This window comes from Haliotis cracherodii, unplaced genomic scaffold (genome assembly GCF_022045235.1).
Source record: "Haliotis cracherodii isolate W230 unplaced genomic scaffold, xgHalCrac1.p SCAF_4, whole genome shotgun sequence".
NCBI lineage: Eukaryota > Metazoa > Mollusca > Gastropoda > Lepetellida > Haliotidae > Haliotis > Haliotis cracherodii.
The window spans coordinates 32,407,413-32,428,185 of record NW_027266297.1 but is presented as its reverse complement, the minus strand read 5'-3'; the positions used below and the strand labels follow the sequence as shown (position 1 = coordinate 32,428,185).

The 20,773-nt window shown below is 40.2% G+C and overlaps 1 protein-coding gene across 2 annotated transcripts in view; it reads left to right on the top strand.

Moving 5' to 3' along the window:
- Positions 1-6,253: 6,253 nt before the first annotated feature.
- The window catches only part of LOC139478803 (RING finger and CHY zinc finger domain-containing protein 1-like), a 43,626-nt gene continuing 29,106 nt past the window's right edge, over positions 6,254-20,773 (top strand). The window contains exon 1 of one of the 2 annotated variants that reach the window (XM_071261436.1): positions 6,254-6,321. The gene's annotated coding sequence lies outside the window, so the exon portion shown is untranslated. Of the gene's footprint in view, positions 6,322-20,236; positions 20,275-20,773 lie in introns of those variants that run through there. The other variant, XM_071261437.1, reaches the window with a different exon arrangement.

Here is a 20,773-nt window from a genome sequence, read left to right as displayed (position 1 = left end):
TTGACAGAAACAAGCAACTACATATAAATTGAAAATGACCCCCACCGACATGATACATTCAGAACCAGTGAAACATCCAGACTAGCTTAACTTAGGGCTATAGCATTACAGTAAGGGCTTGCCGAAAGGGAAAACAATAAAACAATAATAACCCGGGCTTGAGGGAGGGCTCAGGTTGTTTGGGATATAGGTGTCGGTGTTGGATGGCGTGTGGTGGTGGGTATGGGATGAAGATGAATGGGTATGCGTTCATACATTTCTGTCAACATATTTTGAACCATTGTCTTCTTTGTATTAATGTCTGACCAATATCTTGTTGTGTGTTCAACGGCTTTTATGCTATAAAACATTTCAGAGCATTTACATTAAACCACGTTTCTGTTGAATTAAAACCGCGTCGATTCTCTAAGACTGAATGGATTCATTTGCCTTTTATAGTCTCAATAATGTACACTACTATCCTAAACGACAATCTTAAAGATCCATGGGACATTTGTCACTTAATGTGGTAAACATAGATATATTTATGTAGTTTTAGGACAATTTGTCCCAAAAGTAAAAGCAAATGCTATCTGAAGTTTACTGAGAAAACAACGTGTGAACTATTGGACTTCCTATTCGATAACATAGATGGACTTATGGACGTATATAAGCACATGGGGATAGGACATTTAGTCATCCCCATGGTGCTCCCTCCCTGCTGATGTGTTTTTTTATGCATAAGTTTCGGAATTTCTGCAAGCATTGGCAAAATGAAAACAAGGAAATTTGGCCAAGAAATTATGTTTAAGGTAAATCGATGATCTGATATCGTTCAAGAATGGTCTAATAGCCAGTTTCCTTCCTCTGGTTTACGCACATAATTTAGGAATAAAAGCCTGTAAAACAGGCTTAGCTATTTCATATTTAGATACATTCAAAAGTGACCAAAACGTCTCAACAAGACTGTATGACAAGAGGCATGATCTCAACTTTTCTAAAGTCGACCTTCTCAGCATTTCAGCATTCAAGGCCCCACTAAAGCTTGAGGAGGGCATTTCCAAACTTGACGCATTTTTTACCATAATGATATCCGATGCAAAGCCCTATTTTGACTTGTACCATATGTTCCCTAATTGTACCAGGTTAACAATTGACTTGCCGATGCATGTAATTGTGACGTGTGCTACCGGTGGGGCAGGACACGCTCACCTTTTCGCGATCACCTAATATCACCAGTGTTTGAAATTGATTCATTAACACATGCTCGTGATATAGTCGGAATCATACAATCGGTCGTGCTTCTATTTTAAAAAAAATATTTTTCTCCCCACCAATATGCAACAAACTATAAATTTACTGCTCACCATCAAACGATTAATTCATTTTGACTATCAAACCGATCTACTGATTTTTCACTACTGCCAAAAAACTGTTCATTTTGGAAATATTTCTGAACGAACTCTTCATTTTCAAAAATCTTCCCAGCCAACCCCCATAAAAATCAAACGGATGCTACTTAATAAGGGACACGAATAACAGCGCCTCAGACGACTGGGCCACCCTATTCCCTGACAATACGAAATGATATTGTTCCTTTGACATACAGGTGGTTGCACCAGTGCAGTTAGTTGTGTTTTTTTAATTACATAAAGTTAATAATGAGTGAGTGTGTATCGTTTTACGCAGCGTTTAGCAATATTCCAGCAATATCACGGCGGGGGACAGGAATGGGCTTCACACATTGTACCCATGTCGGGAATCAAACCCGGGTCTTCGGACGCCCCTCATAAAGTTAATTATGTAGTAGTTAATCATGTGATTGAGAACCCAATAAATACACTATTTAAAAAGCAGTTTTTAGCAGAACGAAAAGAATATATACGTAATCATTTCGGATTGAAAGGGCCAAATCGGACAAGCATGCAATTTGAAATGTGATCACACCATTATTGTGTTCCTCGCAAGTTTACTTTGCACTCGTTACCGGACACAAATGGTTTACCTCTAAACACTTTACGTCACTTAAGGCGCCGCCTTGGCTCTGGTAAATTTCATGCTGGAAGTCCTGGCGAATTTAAATCACACAAAACTGAACGAGTAATGGAGAAAAATAGTGAAGCGATGTTGATTGCATACACATGTCAAAGACCATTGAGTTCATGTTCCTACTTGATATCAAAATTTGCGTTTTTAGTGCTCACGGGTATGAAACTGCAAGACAACTCCGTTGTCGAGACATGAGCTGGATAAGAGACATTACATTTTATGTTCGATTAGTCGTGGAAATGACTCGTGTGTGTCTGGAGCTGTGTTTTGTAAGAACTATATTCAAATCAAATCCCCTTTCTCCACCTGCACCACTCCCGTAAAGATCGAGTTTAGAATTGAGTCTCGTTGACTTGGCTGATGCATGTCACCGTATTACATTTGCTCAGATTGATGCTAATGATCTCAATCACTTGATTGTCGGGGCCAGGCTGGATTATTTACAGTGCTGACGGAATATGGATTTACGCTGATTTTTTAGCCATATTCCAGCAATATCAAGGCGGTGGCAGCAGAAATGGGATTCACACATTGTACCCATGTAGGGAATCGATCCCCGGTCTTCAGCGTGAAGGGAGAGCGCTTTAACCCCAAGGGTACTCCATTTACCCTGTATGTACATGGATATATGCCGTCATCTAGCTGGAATATTGCTGAGTGCGCCAAAAAAGAAAATCGAATAAAACATGTAAACTGAAGGGATATATTTGCACCTTAGGAGAAGAAACTAAGTGTCCTTAGTAGAACATAGAAGAAAAATTTCCCTTAGCTTCATTAAACAATTTAAATCGACAGCAAAACGCCTGTTTATATAGTAATATACTTTTATATATTAATTATTAATCCAAATAACAGTTAATTCCTCAATGCGTTGGCCATCCATGGGCGAGATCGTTATCACAAGCACTTTTCTTGTCAAAATGTTTAAGGCAAACAAGTTTGACGTTTAATCCGATATCAATCCTTTATAACTTAATACCAACCGGGACACACGGCAATAATCATACATCAACATCATCCTTGACACCGGATTCGTATTCTTAGCCATCGAGAACAGCTCAAGGGGACATAATTGCCCAGTGGTCCATTTGTTACCACGTTAACGTAGCAAGCACTGGGGAATAAAAAGAAGAACAGTGCTCCTGGAGCCCATGGGGACAATGATGAGGAGCCCCTTGTGCCGGATACACGGATGTGTCTGGAATCCCTCTGATTAGCTGTGTCAACACAATTTGTATTGTGTCAACGCAATTGGGCGCGGTCTGAAGTGAATTAACGGCGATCATCTTATAGAATGACTTGAATACAAACTCAAACCATTAACACACTTTTAGTTAACATTATCAGTGAGCTAGCTTCACTTCACATTGTGTTTTTGAAGCTTTATTATATTTAGTTGATCAATCAGACACATGGTGCCCATTTCTAGTTATAATGATTATGGTTTTATACGATAATAACCTATTTTAAACAATAGTCAAGCACTTTCAGGGGACGCCAAGTGGGGAGCCGAACCCATGTCATCGTTGTGAGGAGAGAACGATATGACCACCCGCCTCCTATCTACGACCAATCTGTTTCACAAACAGCATATCAAAGTATCTTGTGTTTTGGGATATATCGTGATGAAAATAACTTACAAACATCCTCAACATAACTAAATGATGAGAAAGATCTATATCTTGTTTCTGGACAAACAGGAGTTTTCAAAATCTTTTTTAATCAACATGTAGGTAATTTTCAGCACCACCACTGCAGTGCATCTGTTAAATGTTACAGAAGACGGTGAAGAGGAACCCATGATGCAAAAAAGTATACACCCATTTCTGGTGACCGCTCTCTGTGATACTGCTGGAATAATGCTAAAAGCGGCGTAAAACCATACTCACTCACCCACTCCCCATTTAATGTATGAAACAGTTCGGAATACAGACTTGGCATTAGATGTTTAAATAGGGCATTAGACAACACGGCATGTCCGCTAGAGTTGTGTAGAATACGAAAACGCTGAAGTTATCGGGAAAGTAGAATTATCATTTCTGATAATTGCCCTTTGCCTTCCAAACGCAACATATAATGATAGGGATTATTGAAGAACACATCTAAAAATCAATATATTTGACCAGTTAAATGCATTATTTCACTTTACAGCATTTGATAATACGAGTGTATTTAAGAAAGCGATACTTGATGTCCACATGTACTGCCAACATCATTCTGTATCCTTTTGTTCTTGTCATTCGTCATAAATAATTATGATCTTGCACAACCTTGCGTGACGACTGAGAAATGATACTTTCGATGAATCTGAGAACACTAGTTAAACACAGATTTCTACCCACAACATGAACAACTGCACATTCTATATCAGGCACGAAGCTAGTACACGTCCATTTAACGGTGTCTGTAGCTGACGATTGCGTGAATATTATTTTATGACAAAGTTATCTATCTACCTATATGTAGAGAGGCACGAAGCTAGTACACGTCCATTTGACGGTGTCTGCAGCTGACGATTGGGTGAATATTATTTTATGACAAAGTTGTCGATCTACCTATACGTAGAAAAAAAAACAGTGGTTGATAGCGTGATCATCTATCCACGATGAAGTGGGTCCACGGCGAAACATATTAATCGAAACTACCATTGTAGAAAGCATAAATAATGAATCCGAATGATTTGAATGACTTATTCGTCACAGTTCACGACCACGATAGTCAGTCAGTTGAATAGGTGACAACTTGTTTTACATAGGCGTCAAACGTTGTGGACAATCTTCTCAGTACAGATTTATACTAGTTAGTGGTTAGCAAACAACTTGAAAAGCTATAATGTCATAATATAAGCAGTAAGGAGATCTCATTTTGGACACAATATATATAGTGACATAACGCTCCCGGCCTTGGTATATTGATGCATGTTTGTTTGTGTGTTTGTTTGTAGTTTAACGCGTCACTCAACAATATCCCGGCTATTTGATGGCAGTCTGAACATAATCGAGTCTGGACCAGACAATCCAGTGATTGACACCATGAGTGTCGGTCTACTCGAATGGGATACGATGACATGCATCAACAAAGTCAGAGAGCCTGACCCGATCCCGTTAGTCGCCCCGTCACGGCAACATTCTAACTCGGATCTTCATGTTTCTATTGTTGAATGCAGATACAGACTTAATATTGTAAACATTTCACACGTAAAAGTGTCAAACAATTGGGCATGCGATGACATGCAATCAACCAAGTCGGGGAGCCTGTCATAACATTTGCAAAAAGTAAAGTAGGAAGAGCATGTGTCATTTATGACCATATAGTTTGTTTAACTGTTGTTTAACGCCGCACTAAAGCAATATTCCAGCTATATGACGGCGGTCTGTAAACAATCGAGTCTGGACCAGAAAATCCAGTGAATGACATCATGAGCATCGATCCACGCAATTGAGATCGATGACATGCATCAACCAAGTCAGCGGGCATTACCACCCGATCCCGTTAGTCGCCTCTTACGACAAGCATAGTCGCCTTTTACGGCAAGCATGGGTTGCTGAAGACCTATTCTACCCCGGATCTTTACGGGTCTATGACCATATATATCGGTTTGTTACATACATGTACGCGTTCGTTGTGGAGATGCACGATGATCGATTCCAAACTCGCAAATCATAACAACCTCTTACCCCGCATTTCTACTGTTATTTCTATGACATTATAAATACTGTTAATCTCTTTAAGATAACTAAACTGCGACCTGAAACAATACAATTTTGCAATATGCAATGTAACTTAACCTTACATTCTGTATAGGACAGGTCATAGAAGCTGATGTTTACTGATTGGTTGGTAAAAAGTGATGTCAAAGTCAGCAATTCAGAGCTTGGTCTTGAAATCAGATGGTCAATGTCAGTAGGCTCCCACGGGTGGGACCTCCCTGTATGACAGCAATAAGGCTTTAATTATACAGTCGGCAAGAGCCCCAGAGGTGCATATAATTCTGCTTCAATGTATTCAATAAACCACTGACACAATAAGATAGGGATGCTGAGGAGGATGGAATATAAATAAGATACTATCTGTAGTATCTGCATCACATAAGTGGATGTGTATTTCAGGAAGCAGGACAATTGGCGGACGGCGCGCCACATGATGATGATGCGTGGTTTATCCTGTGTGTGATCATATTTATATTATACAATAAAAAGGTCTTCCTGTTTACGGATGGTAATGGTGAAACAGCCTGTAAGAATCGTGTTTGTGCATACAGACGCCATGTAACGAAGAAACCAAATTTGTAAGGTAAGGAGATGTCGGATGATATTATTTTTCAACGACAAGAAATGCTCGTCACTCATTTACTGGGTGATACTTTCTTAGACGAAGATTAACAGATATATTAATTAGTTTTTATGACATTTCTTAGCACTAATCCTATTCAGTGCGCCCCTGATATGTTGTCAATGATAGCTATAACTTCTACGAGGGGAACAGGGGCCCCAGTCGTCTAAGGCGCCGTATTTCGGTGTGTAGGGTTGCGTCCCTTGGACAGACCAGAAACCTATGGTTGTGGGTTCGAATTCCGGTTCGCCGCGATTATGTTTCTAGGTTTGTCAGAACGTAACCCGTTTTCGTGTTCCGCCAAAGTGGTAAACGTCCGCGAACTGCATCACTTGGGGCTTTCCTCCCACATTAAGCTGACACGCCGTGATATAACTGGAATACGGTTCAATGCGGCGTTAAACCCAACTCACTCACTCAATCACTACAACTTCTATGTATGAAAACAGACCAACCTAATAATAATACATTGAAGCAAATTTACACGATGTAAAACAGAGGACATGACAGTTATTTGTCCATACCGGTAACACATTAATGGTAAGCAAAAAGTAAAAAAATAATCACTGACAGGTTCATGGCGAAACAAGACGTTCTCCACTCCAAGTGAACACACTACACAGAGTTATCTTGACAAAGAGTCCAGTTTAAGGCTTCACTATCTGTGTTAGTCAGCATGCATTACCACACGCTGCCCCCACGACGTAGATAATCTATAAAACCTACCATGGTCGTGATTAATTAACGTTTTGGCATACGTGTGCAATCGAAAAGTGGACTGAGATAGTTTCTCAACTTCCAACAGCTCACGGTAGGCACATCAAGTAATGCTTTGCTGACAAGAAATCGGAAATTGGAAACCACGCATGATCTGGTAGTGAAGAGCAGGTATCCATGTACTGATAACTTTCTTATACTGTTTTGAAGGCATATCTTTAAGATGTTAGTTACTTTTCTTACACTACATATGGAACATGTAGTGTTATCTCGACTCTACAGAAGCACGTTGGGGCTGTGTAAATCAGTCTACAGTGTAATGCTTACGCCTCTGCGAGATTTACTTTGGTAACAACTTCGGTTAAAACATGTGACTCAGTGCCGCAATCTGACTGATTAATTAACGTGTATAAGTGACCTTTCAGGCTCTAAAGTCTTCCGAATTTATAACGGCGTATGGGTATATGTGTGTATGTTATATGTCTATCTGATGTGTGTGAGAGTATGTGTATGTGTGTGCATGTGTATGACTATGTGCCTGCGTGTGTGTATGTGTATGCGTATGTGTCCGCGTGTGTTTTTGTGAATGCGAGTGTGTAAGTGTTTGCATTTGTGTTTGTATGTGTATGTATGTGTCTGTGTCTGTGTCTGTGTGTATGTATGTGTATACGCATGTGTCTGCGTGTGTGTGTGTGTGTGTGTGTATACGTCTGTATATGTGTATGTGTCCGTGTGTATGTGTTTGACAACGCCTGCAAATCAGTAAAATAAAAACACACAGTGCATTTCTCCTTAACATAAAAAGGTTTCAAAACGGATATAACATAATCGCAGGAAACGTTGATTTCTTTCACATACCGTGTACCGTGAGGCTGTGCCCACTCCTTTCTAAAAACCTCTGTGATTAATTGTTATCTTTATGTAGCTCACAGGGGAACAACTTTCTAGTTCAACATGTTTCAACTGATTCCGCAATTAACTACCTGTGAGCAATGGCCCTGATGATCTGTACTCCATAACACTATGAGCATCATATGATGATCTTCACGATCTACGAACTTGTTACGTCTACCAAGACCATTCTACATCAACGGTTTGCCTCTGTAACGTCCATAACTTCGTTGGGATCAGTGGCAACCCCTGCCACATAATGCCAATATCTTGAAAAGTGTGCTACTCTCATGTTTTTACTCGAAACAACAACTGTTACAAGTCAACACCAATTCCTTTCTCCAACATAGCTGAGCGTGGGTGACAGGCTAGCTTGTTTTCTCAATGCATATTCCGCAAAAAGGATGTAGTTGGTTACATGTAACCGGTAATTATGCCATTGCATTTCAGTTCAGCTTAGACAACAAATCTCATATTAGCGTTATTAAGTCGATGCATATCTCTAAATTAAAGCCTTTACGTCAAACGTTCGGTCCTTAAATTTCAAACGGACACAATTAAACGAATACCTCTCCGACAACATTTCTAATCAGCGAAAATTGTTGGACACACGTTTCCAATTTCCTCCCGAAACGAAACTTTCATTCCATCACGCTTTCATATTAATATGTCTCTCATGACCATGTTTCTCAATAGCCTGTGTAATGACAGACGTGACGATCCTCCAACTGTGACCCAACTTTTGGCACAGGGAAGTTGATCCCGGCTTCCATTAGACAACCAAGGGGATATCATCTTTCACGTCCCGTCACCTGGCATCGATAACACGGACAGGGTCATCGTGTAGCTCGCCAGCATGTACAAGGCCGCTGAATACCACAATCAATACGAATCAGACCTCATAACCTGGAATCAAACATTTTCTCTTCTGTTAAATAAATATGCTATCCTAATCTGAATATCCTTTTCCCGGAAATTATGAGCAAGTATTGACCGAGGCTATTTTTTTTACTGACTCATGATTGGTTAATGATTGTTACTTCCGGTTATTCGGACAGAATATTGATAGTCTGTGTCAATTAGTGACCTTGATTGAGAATAGACCCTTCCTGTGTAATTTAATCATCGTGATTAATGACAGACATCATAGAATCTTTACTCCAGTCAGTGTCAGGCACTGGTATCAAGTAGAGCCACGTACGCTTATGAACAAAATTAGTCACCTACTAATATTCAGTTCACAGTGCGATTGGGATTTAGTTCACCGTTAGTTCGCGATTCTGGGGTAACATTGTGAACATAGGACGTTTTTTACGGATAATTCCTACAATTGTGTGCCTTGCTTTCAGTCGCTTTAGAATTCTGCTCCTTTAATGTGACTGAAATATGAAACTGTCCTCATCAAGTCACTCAGCTCGAAAGTTCGAGAACTATTTACCCTTGTTTATCAATTAGGTTTATAGCCAACTGGAAAGACTAAATATGCCTTTCACGATCATGTAATTGATATGCTGCATATTTGATTGTATTTATTACTTGTCTAAGCTGCTAAGCACTAAGGTTCAGCAAAATATGCTCCATTTTGACAAACGGAATGTGGATAGTATATCAAAGTGCCGATGAGGAGTCTGTTGGAATAAAAAAGTTCATTTTACATCATGATGATGATGATGATGATGATGATGATGATGATGGTGGTGATGCTGAATTCCGAGTCATCGAGATTCCATTGCACATTATTCTCCATATCTCGACAAATTAAATAGTACCCAAAATAGTGCATGATTTGGAAAAATAATACATCTCGAGCAAATGAAAAACCCAAAGCCTACCACTGAAGTGATGCTTCCTACGTGTACAATCCGCGTTGGGGTTTTGTGATGGAACAGGTCGCCAGTAAATTATACTTTTCAAAAGAGGCGACTAAGTGGATATCGGGGTCAGACTTGGTAACATGCTTGGTTGCCTGTCATCGTACTCCTACATCCAGTCTGGGTCAGACACATTCAAACAAAAGTGTTAAACAAAAACAATCCAAACTCAATGATGAATTGACTGAATTGTGTGTTTTCTGTTCCGTCTCTTTCAGATTCCAATACGATTTCACATATTGTGACTAACGTAGTACGAATGTAGTACGAATCTTCGGCGTGCCTTAATACTTCCGGGTTGAGATCCGTGTCCTGTCAGCTGTTGCCAAATATATGTCACAACCAATTACATCGAAACAGGATGTGAGCATTTATATGTTGCATGTAAATTGGCTTTTGTCCATGAAATGATTCGGGACACATTAACCTGCTTTTCAGAAAAGCTTTATTTTGATGAATATATATTTATTAGGGTTATTCATAGGCATCGTGCGTTCGAGGTAATTGTGTCAAGTTAATTTCCATTATATGGTTGCGTGAAAATAAGTGACAACCGACAGTACATTCGTTCCTTTAATCAGGTCTCTGCTTTAATTTAGACTTATTATAATTGTATCGCTAAGATCACTGTGTGGGAGGGGGAGTGTATGAAATCACATATTTCAAGCCCGAGGGGAATTGAACTTGTGCCTTGTACCAAAGGGGCGGTTGGTACCCTCGTGGTTAAAGTGTTCGCTCGTCACTCGGACTCCGAAGGCTCAGATTGATTTCCCACTCAATTAGTACAATGTGCGAGGTCTGCTTACCATTTCTGGTGTCCCCCGCCGTGATATTGCTGGAGTTTTGCTAAATAACGGCGTAAAACCCAACTCACTCACTCGTTGTCTCCTCTATGTACTAGCAAAACGTAAGCCAAGGAATTAAAAGTCCTTATTTTATTCCCTTAACGCCGAGCGCCCGACAAAAACAACTACCATCTGTTCACGTCTTTTGGAATGACGTATCCGGGATCCAACCACCGAACTCTCGCTCTCAGGGCAGGTCTATTCACTATTTTATTCATCACTTTAAAGAGAATTATGCTAATACGTAATTATACATGTTTGTGGATTCCTCTGTTTGTAAAGGTTACATCTTTCGTAAATCATGTGTGTGATTGTTTTAAGTTTCTATTATAGACTACCGTATTCGACGTTATAAGCGCCCAGGGCGCTCTCAAAATTAGAAATAGGGGGATCTTATTAGAATATAATTTTGGTGAAAGAGATGAAAGATCGTAAAGTTCGTGATTTATGTTGACAGCCTGAAATGATAAAAAAGAAAAGTCTGTGCGTATTATACACGAAAGATATATTTTTCCAGAATGTAATTGCCTGTGACTAAGGGTGCATATGACACAAGAGTGCGTATTATACACGAATAAATAAGTCTTGTGTACATTGATCAATCGGAAGGGTGCTAATTGGGATTGTTCACTAGCCAATATATTAACAAATATCGCCTCGGGCGCATATTACGTCGAATACGGAAATACATAAACGTGACAAAACCCTTTTCATATGCATAAGGAATCTAAAAGCAGAGTCGGTTGTACGATTCCGACTGTATCATAAGCATGTGTGAATCTTTATGTACTGGGATGTCAATGACTAAATAGAATGGGGGCTCTCACACTTTAGCATGTAAGAACCGTATCAGTTCATGTTGTCACCATGGAAGCAACTACATTTGTAAGATCATGAGATGTCGGATAATATATTATTATATTTTAATGACAAGACATTCTCATCATTGCTTTATTGGGTGGTACTTTCTTACTCAAATATTAACAGGTTTATTAATTAGCACCTTGTGATATTTATAAGAACTTATTCTATTCAGTGTGCCATTGATATGTTACAATTTCTACTAAGGGCCTAATCGTCTAAGGCGACGCAATTCACTATGCAGAGTTGGGTCCCTTTGGCACGCCAGTAACCTATGATTGTGGGTTCGAATCGCGATTCGCCCCAATTATGTTTCTAGGTTTGTCAGAACCATTCCTGTGCTCGTGGGTTTCACCGAACTGGTGAACGTCCTGCATCACTTCGGGCTTTCCTCCCCTATTAAGCTGACTCGCAGCGATATAACTGCCATACTGTACAAAGAGGCGTTAAACCCATCACACTCATTACAACTTCTACGAATGGAAACAGGCCAACCTTATAATAATACATTAAAACAAAATTCCGCGATGTAAAACAGAGCACAGCACAGTTATTGTCCATACCCTTTTTGTAACAAATTAATTGTAAGCAAACAGGGAAAAATAATCATAATAACACCTTCTCCATTCCAAGTGAACACACTACACAGTACACAAAAAGCAAGATTTATCTTCTTATCTTGGCAAAGAGCCTAGTTTAAGGTTTCTGTGTTAGTCAGCATGCATTACCACACGCACTAAATATATCCGACCTGTTCCCCGCAACGTAGATTCTCTATTAAACCTACCATGGTCGTGATTAATTAAAGTTTTGGCATACGTGTGCAATCGAAAAGTGGACAGGGATGGTTTCTCAACTTCCAACACTATAGCTCACGGTAGGCACATACAGTGATGCTTTGCTGGCAAGAAATCGGAAATTGGAAACCACGCATGCTCTGGTAGTGAAGAACAGGTATCCATGTACTGATAACTTTCTTATACTGTTTTGAAGGCATAGCTTTAGGATGTGAGTTATTTTTCTTACACTTTATATAGAACATGTAGTGTTATCTCGACTCTACGGAAGCACGTTGGTGCGCCTCTGTGTGATTTACTTCTGATTCCATCATCGGTTAAAACATGGGACTCAGTGCCGCAATCTGACTGATTAATTAACGTGTATAAGTGACCTTTCAGGCTCTAAAGTCTTCCGAATTTATAACGGCGTATGGGTATATGTGTGTATGTTATATGTCTATCTGATGTGTGTGTATGTGTATGTGTGTATATGTGTATGTGCGTATGCGCGTATGCGTATGTGCATGACGTTGCCAATATCTTGCCAAATGTGCTACTCTCATGTTTTTACTTGAAACAACTGTTTCAAGTCAACACCAATTCCTTTCTCCAACATAGCTGAGCGAGGGTGACAGGCTAGCTTGTTTTTCTCAATGCATATTTCGCAAATAGGATGTAGTTAGTTACATGTAACCGGTAATTATGCCATGCAGGTACCACTGAATGTGACCACAAAGTGTACCTAATATCTCACCTCGTGCGATCTCCTATAAGTTCCAATAGCGTGTTTGCGTTCTCAGATTGACGGAACAGAAATTCAGTTTTCTGTGAGTCACAGTAATATGTTATTCATATTTGGGGCGACTCTGGGATTTGAACCCATCACAATAACTATGGACATAACTATGTACAGCGAACTGTGGCGTCTGAGACGACTATGCCACCATCCTTCTCCCCAATCATGCTGTGATTATTTTGCCAGCCGCTTTGTTAAAACAGTTTGATTCCTTTTTTTGTCATATTTAAATAATTATTACAATAATAATGTGAATTTGAACATAATCGATAAATTAAGGAAAAATAGTTCATAATCTTCGACTAGTTTTCGATATCATCACCTGACAATACGACCACTTTCTGGGTACAATGTTATTGGGAGAAATATTATTTCCCACCAGCTTTATTGTTATTAAAGTTCCATTACTAAGCATCAAAATCTATTGCATTTCAGTTCAGCTCAGACAACAAATCTCATATTAGCGTTATTAAGTAGTTGCATATCTCTAATTTAAAGCCTTTACGTCAAACGTTCGGTCCTTAAATTTCAAACGGACACAATTAAACGAATACCTCTCCGACAACATTTCTAATCAGCGAACATTGTTCGACACACGTTTCCAATTTCCTCCTGAAAGGAAACTTTCATTCCATCACGCTTTCATATTGATATGTCTCTCATGACCATGTTCCTCAATAGCCTGTTTAATGACAGACGTGACGATCCTCCAACTGTGACCCAACTTTTGGCACAGGGAAGTTGATCCCGGCTTCCATTAGACAACCAAGGGGATATCATCTTTCACGTCCCGTCACCTGGCATCGATAACACGGACAGGGTCATCGTGTAGCTCGCCAGCATGTACAAGGCCGCTGAAATACCACAATCAATACGAATCAGACCTCATAACCTGGAATCAAACATATTCTCTTCTGCTAGGTAAATATGCTATCCTAATCTGAATATCCCTTTCCCGGAAATTATGAGCAAATATTGACCGCGGTTATATTTTTACTGACTCTTGATTGGTTAATGATTGTTACTTCCGGTTATTCGGACAGAATATTGATAGTCTGTGTCAATTAGTGACCTTGATTGAGGATAGACCCTTCCTGTATAACTTAATCATCGTGATTAATGACAAACATCATAGAATCTATACACCAGTCAGTGTCAGGCACTGGTATCAAGTAGACCATCAGGGACATGTACGCTTATAAACAAAATTAGTCAGCTTCTGATATTCAGTTCACAGTGCGATTTGGGATTTTGTTCACCGTTAGTTTCGTGCGTCTTAGATACCACTGTAAGTTTTTAGGGGTGATTTTTTTTAATGAAATAGTGAAGTTACTTACTTCGGGAATTTAACTGTCCACTTAGGCACGAGGTTGTTGGGAGATGATACTAACCTGTTCGTAAATATTAACTTGTTAGAATACTATAGATGGCCTATGGTAGACTAGAACAGTCTACTAATCAGAAAGTAGAGATTACGATCCATCTGTCAAAGAATCTTCTCATAATTTACTGAATGCAATACACTTTTATAAAGGCTGGTTTCTTGGTCATTTTGCGATCCCTGTTGACGGCTGCTGAAAACAATTTGCAAAAAAACAAGTAAATAATATTAACAATAATAACATATACGGATTTTCAGTGGCATGTTAAGTTTATTTACACAGTGCTACGAAGAGGTAACTGACAGGTAAATAAACAAATATTGTTTTACACTGGCAAATCTTCCTTCTTCATTCAGTACATGCTACAAAGTTCTAATTTTGTCAGTTATGACATTTTTTTATTAACACAAGGCCAATATATAAATAACACTCCGACTCACTTACTTGTCTCAAAATAGCGAGCCCGACACCGACCAAGGAGGAAGTGAGGAATGTGAATTAAACTGAATTAAAACACATCTGTGACGTCATTCTCTCCATTCCTTAAGATAATGGCTCCGCTATTGTCAAGGAGTGGAAAGTTACTCGGACATTCGCTCTTCAGGATACCCCTTCTCTCCACGGCTGCGTCGTGCAATCTAACAGGCAGGATTGCACATTCACAATCTACGAACCTTCTGGTAGCTGTTACTCATTACGTTAGTAGAATTCACTAGACCCTTTTATCAGTGTGCTTTGCTTTCAGTCGCTTTAGATATTCTGCTCTTTTAATGTGACTAAATATATGAAACCTTCATCAAGTCCATCAGCTCGAATGTTCGAGAATGATTTGAACTTTTTTATCAATTATGTTTATAGCCAACTGGAAAGACTAAGTTTGCCTTTCACAGTCATGTAATTGACATACTGCATGATTGATTGTATTACTTCTCTGAGCTGTTAAACAGTAAGGTGCAGCAAAATATGAAAAACGGAATGTGAAAAGTACATCAAAGTGTCCACGAGGAGTCTGTCGGGATAAAAAAAAAAATCATTTTGCACGATAATCGAGATATCGATTTTTCATTAATCTCCGTATCTCGAAAATTAAAGCGTCCGTTTGGTACAAAACTAACTGCATCATTTAAACAAAACAACATATCTCGAGCAAAAATAAAACCAAAAGCCTAACGAACTAAAAGACAGAGATGCTTCCTGTGTGTACGATCCTCGTTGGCGCTTTGTGATGGAATAGGCGGCCAGAGGCGACTAAGTTAATAGGTGGTCAAACTTGGTTACCTGTCATCGTGCCCCAACGGGGTAGGTCATTACTCCTCATATCAATCACTGGATTGCCTGGTCCAGACTGGATTATTAATGGCTGAAATCTGCAGCTATGTCACGGCGGTTTGTAAATAATCCAGTCTGGGTCAGACATTCCAGTGTTAAACAAAACCAATCCCAACTCAATGATGAATTGCCTGCAAGCGTGTTTGTATCCTGGTCCGTGACTCTCAGATGCAAATACGTTTTCCCCCCAAAACAGCAAGTTTTTATTCACAAATTGTGACAAACGTATTAAGTCGACAAGCAATAGTATTGGCTAGTGTACACATGATGACATTAAGATTAGATTATAAAAGATCATATCTTACATCCTCGGATTGAGATCCGTGTCCCGTCAGCTGTTACAAATATGTATCCAATACATAGAAACAGGATGTCCAGAAAAAAACTGGAATCAGACCACAAACAATTATCGGGAAGTGCACGGGGACCTGTAATTTGTTATGAACTGATTCGGGATCCATAAGCCTACTTTTCAAAAAAAGCAAATCAGGGTCAACCGACAGTACATTCGTACCTTAAACATAGGCTTACAACAATTTTACCGCTAAGATCGAACCCGTGAAGATTCCGGGATAGAATAGGTCTTCAGCAACCCATGTTTGCCGTAAAAGGTGACTATGCTTGTCGTAAAAGGCGATTAACGGGATCAGGTGGTCAGGCTCGCTGACTTGGTTGATGCATGTCATCGATCCTAATTGCGTGGATCGATGCTCATGATATTAATCACTGGATTGTCTAGTCCAGACTCGATTATTTACAGACCGCCGTCATATAGCTGTAATATTGCTTTAGTGCGGCGTTAAACAACAAACCAACCAACCAACCGCTAAGATTGCGAGGGGAAGAATATGACGTCACACAATTCACTCCCGAGGTGAATTAAACCTATGTCCTGTACCTGAGGGGCTGTGGTGCATAGCCGAGTGGTTAAAGTGTGCGCTCGTCAATCCCAATGCTTTAGGCCCAGGTTCGATTCCCCCACAAGTACAATATGTATGTGAGGCCCGTTTCTAGTGTCGCTCGCCGTGGTATTGCTGGAATCTTGCTAAAAGCGGGGTTAAATCCAGCTCACTCAGTCGTTCTCTCCAGTATGTACCGTACAAGCGATTGTTTTGATTGATTTGTTTGCTGTTTAACGCCGCACTCCAACAATATTCCAGCTATGTGACGACGGTCTTTAAATAACCTGGACCAGACAATCCAATGATTAACATCATGAACATCGATCAACGCAATTGGGATACGATGACATGCATCAACCAAGTAAACGAGCCTGACTCGCCTCTAACGACAATTATTTATTATTATTTACAGACCGCCCTCATATAGCTAGAATATTGCTGAGTGCGACGTAAAACAACAAACAAACGTAACATTGTTTTCGTATTCTTACCAAGCATATGTAACCATCAGATACAAATACACCTATCCAGTATTTCCTATTATTTTTATCAAGACAATGATATTCGCAGAATCTGTCTCATTGAAAGGAATAAGGTTGTTGCGGACATGCTTTTCTACGTGTATTCTACGTGTTGTCTGCAACGTGGAGGAGATGTATAGAAGCGTTACACATAGCGTAGTAGGCGTCATAATGCTTTATCGTTGGATCATTAGTGGTAACCGTGACAACATTAAAATAATATTTGAAGAGAGAATTAATTTCCACCAATTTCCTAAGAGAAACCTGATTGATTTGGTTTCAGATATGTGTGTTTGACCTTCAAAGTCAGCTTTTAAGGACGGTGCCATACCAATATACGTCCTGAAGAAATTCAAGCCCACGTTTAAGAACTGCTTGGGTTTCCGACCATCCGCGTTTTCTTTCAACCGATAGTCATAATTGTGTGTTCGTCGCTGATAGAGTATGAGTGAACGGCAAGAGGTCGACGTTGGCGTGCTAGGCAAGACGGTGCGTCAATGCTTGAGTGGAACAGCGGAAATTGATGGAAACAGACGTTGAAATATCCCTGTTGTCTTGGTGGCCTAAATCAGCAATTCAAGACATGAGTTTTTTGTAAGATATAATAAAGCATGTAAAGATCATACTTGTCATTGGCTATTTAAAGAGAGATGAAAACTGGTAATAAAGAGGAATTAATATTAACTAAACGATGAATATAAAGCTTTAGAGTTCACTGTAAACCTTTTGACAAATACTCTTCCATGGGAAATTTTCGTTTTATCGATGAATACACTGCGGTTATCTCTAGATAGCACCTTAAGTTGAGTGAGTGGGTGAGTAAGTGAGAATGGTTTTGCGCCGCTTTTAGCAATATTCTAGCAATATCACGGCGGGGGACACCAGAAATGGTCTTTACACAATGTACCAATATCGGGAATCGAATCCGGGTCTTCGGCGTGACGAGCGAACGCTTTAACCACTAGGCTACCCGACCGCCCCCTCCTTAAGTGGAATGTCCTAGAATGTAAAATCATTCTACTTAAAACAGCACATGTGAAGATCCGGTTTCAATTGGTCTTCAGCAACCCATGCTTGCTGTAAAAGGTGACTTTGCCTCTGCCTTAAGAGGTGACTAACGGGATCTGGTGGTCAGGCTCGCTGACTTGGTTGATGCATGTCATCTATATATCCCAATTGCGTGGATCGATGCTCATGATATCAATCACTGGCTTGTCTGGTCCAGACTCAATTATTCACAGACCTTTGTCATATAGCTGGAATATTGCTGAGTGCGGCATTAAACAACATATAGACAAAGACAAAACAGTGTTTTCCCTAATTATAATAATTTATTCCTGGAACAAAATGCGTCGTACCTACAACCATAGTTCTGTTCGCATTAATCTCGATTTACATGAGTGCGTTAGTATTCAATAGTTTTATCATTCCGTACGATGATATTAATATTTTACACATGGCCACATCTTCGGCTTGCCTTACTTCTTCCGGGTTGTGATTGTGTCCTGTCAGCTGCTGTCAAACACATAAAACAGGATGTCAGAGAAAAAAAACAGAAATAAGACAAGATGGTTTTCGGGCAGTGCACAGGGGGCAGTATTTTGTTTTATATCTTCGAGTTTGTTTACGCCACACTCAGTAAACGACCAGCTCTATCGCAGCGGCCTGGACCCGTGAAGATCCGGGGTAGAATAGGTCTTCAGCAACCCATGCTTGCCGTAAAAGGCGACTATGCTTGTCGTAAAAGGCGACTAACGGGATCGGGTGGTGAGGTTCGCTGACTTGGTTGATGCATGTCATAGATGCAAATTGCGTGGATCGAGGCTCATGTTGTCAATCACTGGATTGTCTTGTCCAGACTCGATTATTTACAGACCGCTGTCATATAGCTGGAATATTGCCGAGTGCTGCGTTAAACAACAAACAAACAAACAAACAAACACAGCGGCCTGTGTATAATCGAGTGTGGCCCAGTTGAACACGTCACTGCAGCATGAGCATAGGTCGCCATTAGAGTTGTATAACATTTGATGGAATTCATATCCCCAGGACAGCCGGGAGTTGCAACACAAATATTTATGGAAATAGGGTCGTTTTGGAAGCCCCCAGATGAATCCACTGAAATAGGTCAAATTACTTCTTTCCACCCTTAGGATCTCAAAATTGTATTTCATAAAATTCTTTGTCCAATTTTCCCCCTAGCATTTCTTTGTCTGTATTGAGATAACAGCCCATGGTCTGCTCTTTCCGCAGGCAATGAAATATAGAGGGATACTTATAGACGGTTAAAATTCACCGAAACTTTTGAATATAAAATAACTTGAAATGGCTCTAAAGTCTCTATGTTTTGTAGTTTTTTTGTTTTTTTAAAGTGATACTGTCGAATGCACATTTCCAGGAGCCTTCCATATAGCTACAACACATGGTATAGATTCAAAAGGGGACACGCAACCGGCCCCTGATGCAGTATTGTCCGAAATTACGTTTGAGTGAGTGAGTATGGTTTTGCGCCGCTTTTCGAAATATTCCAGCCATATCACGGCGGGGGGCACCTGAAATAGGATTCACACGTTTCACCTATGTGGGGAATCGAACAAGGATCTTCGGCGTGACTGACGAACGCTTTAACCACTAGGCTACCCTACCGCCTCTCTTCCGCTCTCCGGACACACGCACTTCCGCTGCTCCACAGAAGAGGTCACTTTCGTCAATGAGAGTATGAGGAAGTGAGAGGGTGGAGTAGACAGACGTATTAAACAGAATTGTAGTTATCTCAAAGCATGTCAAGTAATCAGTTTGAGATATGACGTGGGAATGGTGCACAACACGCATATTTAATCCAACTACGACAGTCACTCTTAAAGTGATCAATGAAGGGACCACATCGGACCACGTCATTATATGTCCGCTTCAAGAACCACATCGAGGCTTTCTTGTCCAGCAGATATGTTCTACATCGAGGCTTGTCCGGCAGATATGTTCTGCCTCAACTCGGTTGGGTCAAGATTGCATGTTTTAAGGTATTTCTCAATTTTTTAAAGGACTAGTGTAGTTGTAAAGTATTAGCAACTGAAAGTAAACAAAAAATGGGCGTCATCTCTGTTTAACGCAGCTCGCACGCAAGGGAATTTCAGTTCTATCCCTGGCGGCCACGTGTGGAATGAACGTCTACGCGATGCAAGTCGGTAAAACAATGTGGAGAAACAACGAGCACTTGCTGACTAACCAAGGATCATAATCAGGGTGAATTTGATATTCGAATCCGCTACCAACGGCGTGAGCGAGTTGTGTTTAACGCTGCTTTGAACAGTATTGATGTGGGAGAAATCCCGAAGTGATGCAGCTCTTAGAGGCGTATATACCACATGTGTGAAACCCACGAGCACTGGTATGGTGCTGACAAACCTATAAACATAATCAAGGCGAGACGGGATTCGAACCCACGTTCATAGACTTCCAAGTGCCCAAGTGAGGTAACTCTGCGCAGAAAACTGTGGCGCCTTAGACGACTGGGCACTC